At 47.1% G+C, this 6,410-nt stretch overlaps 1 protein-coding gene across 4 annotated transcripts in view; it reads right to left on the bottom strand.

The window, feature by feature from the left end:
- VCAN (versican) overlaps nt 1-3,094 on the bottom strand; it is a 119,853-nt gene extending 116,759 nt beyond the window's left edge. For all 4 annotated transcript variants that reach the window (XM_011996463.1, XM_011996461.1, XM_011996462.1 and 1 more), the window contains exon 1: nt 2,536-3,094. The gene's annotated coding sequence lies outside the window, so the exon portion shown is untranslated. The remainder of the gene's footprint in view (nt 1-2,535) is intronic.
- Nucleotides 3,095-6,410: the final 3,316 nt, after the last annotated feature.

A 6,410-nucleotide genomic window follows, 5' to 3' on the forward strand; every position in this document is an offset into this window, starting at 1 on the left:
GGTCCTCCCTTGGCGCGGGCCGAGCGAGTGGGGGCGGCTCCCAGACCCAGCCCCTTTGGGCGGGACTGGCCCACCTCCGCTCGTCTGGTTCTTTCCCACCCTTCCATCCCGACACGCCTCTGCAGTCACATTTGTTGCCGCTGGGAAAGAAAAAAGAGCATCCTAAAACGAGTCTCAAAATTCAGACCCAAACCCCGAAACGAACCCTTCCGATCCGTTCCTGGCTGTTTGAATGCCATCTGCCCCATCTCCGTTCCTTTCTTCTTTCCCTCCCCTCCACTGTCCTCTTTCCTTCCACTTCCCTTCCTTCCCTTTCTTTTTTCCTCCCGCCGCCCGCCTTCTCTCAACTTTCGCGTCTGACGCGCGCCCTTAAGTTGAGGAAGTTTAAGTTTTGGATTAGAAGCCCTTCTTTTGCAATATCCTGGGGCGGGGCCCTAGCCTTGGGTTCAAGTGGTTATGGGTTTTGAGAGCGCGGCATTTGTATTATCTTTCTAAAAGACGCACAGGGTGGCGGCGAGTCGAGACCTCTGAAACCTGGCCCCACCCAGGCCATGTGCGTTAGTCCACTAAGCGGCGAACTCGACTCAGGGCGCCGCGTGCGTTCCAGCCGATTCGCGAGAAGGCGTCTCTGCACTTTGCACATGCCAAGACCTTTTTTCAGGGTCCTCCAAACCCCTAGATGTACGCCGCAGATTGTGGAGTGCAAAATGAATGACTTAAGGGGAAACTAGGGCCTTCCATCCTTGAACACAAGGTTGTGAAAGCTGCTCGCTACGTCTGGGGAGCTCGTTTTTCTCAACCCGTGCGGGACTTCTCCATTAGGGGGCGCCCACACCCGCCGCAAAACTCCCAATTCCTAGACATCTAGGTTCTGCAAGTCCTGTGCGCTGAACTGGGGGCAGATCCGAAGGAGCGCACCGCCTCCCTCGCTCCTCCCTCCCTGCTGCCTTGGAGGACGGGGAAGGCAGGGATTTCACACTAGCCATTCATTTGTCAGCTGTGGGGGAGGGGACGCACAAGCTAGAGAGACAGAACAGAGGCTGGGAGAGGGGAAGGGAGGCAGAGAATATGGAGACAGAGGGAGACACAAAGATGAGAAACGCGACCGAGAGAGACTCTGCCGCGGGTGTGCGCGCAGCAGGACAACTCTCCAGGCACCGTGTAGATTTCTCCCCCTTCCCGCAGCATCTTCCAGGGACATGCAGGACTTGCCGAGACGCAGTTGGATTGGAGAGCAAATAGTTTAGGCTATGACACTATTTTTGTACCCCGCTCTCCGTTGCCTAACACCCAGACCGCTCCACGCCCAGTGACACAGACCACGAGCCAGGACAACCCGGATGCCCTCGGTCCGCATGCACCAGGGATGTCGCCCTACAACGCCCACGCCTCTGCAGGACAGTGGGGCGCTCCAGCCAAGGACGTCCCCCGGGGCTCCCGGCACACGCGCGCGCCGCTGCCGCTAGACCTGCCAGTAAAGTTGCTCAACTAGAGCGGAGAACTAGGAGGGGGTGGGGGATATGTAAGGAAACGGAGGACTCCTGTAGTCTGGGCGAGAGCACTGGACCTAGAGGCCCCTGATGCGGGTCCCCGCGCCACCTTTGTCTGCAGTGCTCTCTGGGTGCCGGTTTGCTTGTTGAGATGGGAGCGACAGACCCCATTTCGCTCTTCAGGGTGAGAAAAATTACTGCACATCCCTGCCGGTTCAGAACAGGCTTTTCCCGCCCAGGGGCCTCCCAGACCTCCGCGGGGCTCCAACAACCCCACCCCCCATCCTCTGCTCCTTGCCTGCTGGCCCCTTCGCACCGCGCGCAGGACAAAAGAACCCAGGGGCGCCGGGAGAGAACCGTGACAGTCCCCAAGTCGTCAAAGAGACACAGCGGGGATCCTGCACCTCCCCCGGCCAGACCTCCTCCCAGACTGCCTGCGGTCTGAAGGGGTCAGGTCCGCGCAGGTCCCAGGCTGCTTGGGCGCCGGGTCGCACTGTCAGGAGCTGCCCGGGAGTGGCTTTCCAGGAACACCAGGCACTGACCACACACCAGGGGCTGGGAAACCAGGTGGCCTGCACCAAGGCGGCTTCGGGGACTTGTCTGTGGCAAGTCTTGGTAGTCCCCATTCAAACTTTTGCCTCGAGCGTGTTAAGAACAAAAAAAAAAAAAAAAAATCAAAGCGCCAAAGGTCCCTCTCTTCTCTCCAGCTCAAGAACCCACTACTTTTCTATGATTTCTCTACAATTTATTCCCTCCCTTCCCCCAATTCCGTTAGTCATTTTACCCCCACTCCACCCTGCGTTTCTTTTGTCTGAATCTTTTTCAACACCAAGGTTCCTCTGTATCCCTCTCCCCAAAAGCCCTTTTGAAAGTTACCTGCATTTTTTAAGTGCCTACATTTTCTTAACTTCGCCTTACAGCTCCTTGCCTTAATTAAAGCCTTCTACCAATTGCAATGTACTTCTTTTTTCTAAGATCGCGGGGTTTTTTCTATAAGTTTTTTTGGTTTTGTTTTTTAAGGGGGGAACAAAAGAAACGTGATTACCTTCGAAGGCGGCTTATTGCCGTTTGGGGGGAAAATTCACTGCAGCGCTGCGCGACTGGGTTCGGCGTTGCCCAGGCGGGTCACATAGGAAGCGTGGTGGCCCAGGGAAGGGTGCGGAGGGTGCGGGACGGTGCTGGAAGATGCGGGAGGATGCGGGGCTGGCCGAAGATCTTGGTCTCAGCTCCTGTCCACAACACCTAATGTTCTCGGTTGTTGCGTCCGCACGCCTGGAGTTCTTCCCCAGAAAGGCTCGGGGCAGCTCGCCTGCAAGTTCAAATGCGGGTTGTGACACCCATCATCATTATATCACTGTACCGTCAGAGCCGAGGAGGAGACTCAGAGAGAAGAAGGAGGAGGGAGAGGAGGAGGGTTCATTCACAGGCTCCAAAAGCGCTCCACAGCTTCAGCCACTCCTAAGAGCCCAGGCTTGGAAAGCAGGCGGAGGGGCGGAAAGGCAGCTCCCCGCGCCTGCGGTAGGGACGGCCTGCCTCCCTCCCCAGGCACTCCCACCTCTTGGCGTTTCTTCCTGACAAGAAGTACCAATCGGCTTGGGGACAGCAGCACTCCCCATTCAGGCACTCACTCAGTAACATCGCTCTGCTCGCGGAAACCATTGCCCTCCCACTCCTTCCCCACCCCCACTTCCGCGCCCCCCGTGCAGCTAGTTCTGGGTTAGGGGAAAGGAGCCCCCAGGCTCTTAGGGGGCAGGCCAGCAATAGACAATTGAGTAGGATCACTTCTTCTCGGGAGCATACAAAACTGTAAAATCAGCAAAGAACTTGGTTACAGCGTGTTTACGCGCCCACAGAGCTTGCCCGTCCCATCAAAGGGAAGTGTCAGGCTCAAGGCTCCTGCCAACCTGAAAGAGACTCTAAGAAAACGAGATCCTTCGGAGACCTAGAGGGAAAGTGTAAGAATTCCCCACTGCACTCCCAGGGAACTGCCCAATGGGGAGCCCGGCGTCAAAAGACCCTGGTAATAAAGGGCTGGACAGGAAATTCCCCCAGGCAAATCCCTTGCCGAATTCAAAGAGAATACTTTTCCTCTGCCACAAATCTCTTCCCACATAAGTCTAGATTCTGCTTTCTTCGTTCTTCCTTTCATTCAGTCTTTCCAAGTATCTCTGAGTACAATATTTGATAATTTTCCTGAGTAACAGGGGCTTCTTGGAAGTATCAATTACCTTTCATGCTGTCAGGAAATAAGACCATAATCTTTCATGCGTTTATGCGATTTTTTTCTTCAGTGAGGCCCATCCCACTGTGTAAACGGCATCAACACATAGAAGAGTCCCGTGCATTGTGCTACAAAAGATTTCCAATAGGACCTTATAGAGCAAAGGGTCAAACAGTTGACACAAAGGATTTCTGTCCCCTTAGAAAAGAGGGACTTTGGATTTTCCTTTTCTTTGAAGTCAAGTATGAGTTTATACAACAGGAACAAAATAAATCCAAGGTGCACATCAGTATAACACTAGGGATACTAGAATGGGTGACAAACTTTTCCTTCTACACAAATAAGAAAGCATCCTCACAACTCTTCTCTCTGAAGCCTCTACTTAGAAAATTATATTAAACATAGGACCTCAGAACAGTAGTGATTACAGATAAAAGCCAATTTTTCCTCTCAACTCCTTTGATTAGTTTGGTTTAAACTTACACTTTAAAACTCATAGTAACCTAGACTCTTACGCATGCACATTTATAAGATTTCTTTTATATTTTGTAATTTGTAGGCATTCAGCGTGGTCATTGATTTTAAGTGATAAACAGGTAGAAGACTTGTCAGGATGATTTCAGGTCTCACAATGTGCATCTTTCATTTCTTTTGTTATTTATCAGCTCACTGCCGTGAGTAACATAACTATCAGTTACATCATTTGGAAATCGATTTGTTTTTGCAGTGAATTATTTATTCTTAGTAAATTTATTGTACTACCATTGCAAACATTGAAATTTGATTTCATCAGATATTTAGAATGATAGTCACAGAGCAGAATCAGACTTCAACCTTCATGTATAACATGTAAGCAAACTAAGGTGCAGAAAGTGACTGTCCCAAGGTCACACCATTGATAGTCCAGTGGTCTTTTCAGTGCTTCTCATAGCAACTTTAGATTCAAGATTGCTTGATTCAGGAAGGGGGAGAAATGAAATAAAATGAATCTTCATGGAAATAAATACTCCAGACACTAAGGTAGACCTTTCTGTGAAACACTCCAAGATACGGATTTTTATTCTCTTTCTTAAATTTGAGTAAATCTAGTTGAGCTTCAAAGAGTTCAAGTAACCTGCCCAAGGCGTTTTTGTGAGTGACAGATCTGCCAGTCTGAAAAGTTTATTATCTATTATCCTTTTGTCCCTTTATGATACAGTTAAGTAAAACCTTTCAACAAAGGAGAACTAGAGCAGAAACAAGCAAGTAATATAGCAGATTAATGCCCATTTTTAGGGAAATGTTAATAGTTAAAATTCTCTATAAATAATGCCATCTGTACATAATGGAACATGGTTGAAAGTGATGGGTTAGATACTTTTTACATTCTGGGATGTTTTCATTTATGTTGCCAAATTTGATTCTCTAGTCCTCCAAAATTTACAGTTTCTTTTAATGCCAAGAGATATCACAACCCTTGACCGAATAGTTCTACAGGACAAAGGCACTTTATCAGAGCTGACTTAAGGAATTAGAATATGCACAATGTTGAAAAGCTTTATACTGCCTGTCTTCTCTCTTCTTTGACTTGTAACATTATTATTCAGAAAATTAAATACTTCTTCAGGTTATCAGATAACTAAAATGAAATTATATCCCATGGAGATCTTCTTTCTGTCTCTAGGGCAGACCTTCCCCTCTAGCTATCTAAAATAGAGAATGGATAAAAAAGAAAAAGGAAAACATACCGGGTATATTAAGAATAGAGTCTACGGTTGTATTATTATTTCTATGTAACTGTTTTTAATGACTTTCTTTCATCAAGAGAAAGAAAATGAGCGAGCAATGCCTGACAAAACTATCAGAAGTTTTTGAATGGGAAAATATATTTTTTTCAGGTTTTATAACTAAAATTGTATTTATTTGTCCATTACACTCAAGTATGAATCAAACAGTAATTAAAATCTTATTCTGTGAGTCCCCCTTTAAATCATGTCTTTGTACTGGGGATATTCTTTATGAAAACTCCAAGATCCCAGGTATAAATAAAGCAAGATCTTCATTCACAATGCTTGTGTCTGAAAGAAACCATAAGCCAGAAGCTATGTGCCTTGCTTCCTTGCTTTGATCTTGTCTTTGGGATCTTGGCTGAGCTCAGGGGCAGCAAGCCAATGACTTGGAGAGAAAAGGTGTAGATGGCAGATGTGTCTCCAGGGAATTTTATTATCTTCATCTAAACCTCCTTCTGAGGTTCTTTAGGATCACATTTCAGACTTCTCCTTTTTTATTGATCAGGTGAACTGCTCTTAGACATGGCATCATCTATTGCTGCTCTAGGGATGACAAGATTCCAGTACCATTCAAATTCAGAAAACAAAGAGCTTAGTTTCAACTCCTTGATCTGACTGGTCCTAGGCACGATGAAGCAAATTATCCTCTCTGGATGATGCAATAATGCTACAGATTAAAAAATGTACTTTTATTAACTTTCAAAGACCCTAGAAAAAGGAAGCCCATCCTCTAAGATTGTGTCATAATTTTAAAAAAATAAAATAAAAAAAAACACTACAGATTAGGGACAGACATTTTATCCAGCATTTTGAATTCTCTTTGGCTTTCTAGGAAATACAGAAGTATAAGGTCTTTGTTGCCTTCTTTTTATTCTTAAAAAAGAAATCTTGCAAAAGGCAAGGTGAAGGTGGCAATCTCATTGTGCTTTA

The sequence above is a fragment of the Mandrillus leucophaeus genome, unplaced genomic scaffold (assembly GCF_000951045.1).
Source record: "Mandrillus leucophaeus isolate KB7577 unplaced genomic scaffold, Mleu.le_1.0 Scaffold515, whole genome shotgun sequence".
NCBI classification, from domain to species: Eukaryota; Metazoa; Chordata; class Mammalia; order Primates; family Cercopithecidae; genus Mandrillus; species Mandrillus leucophaeus.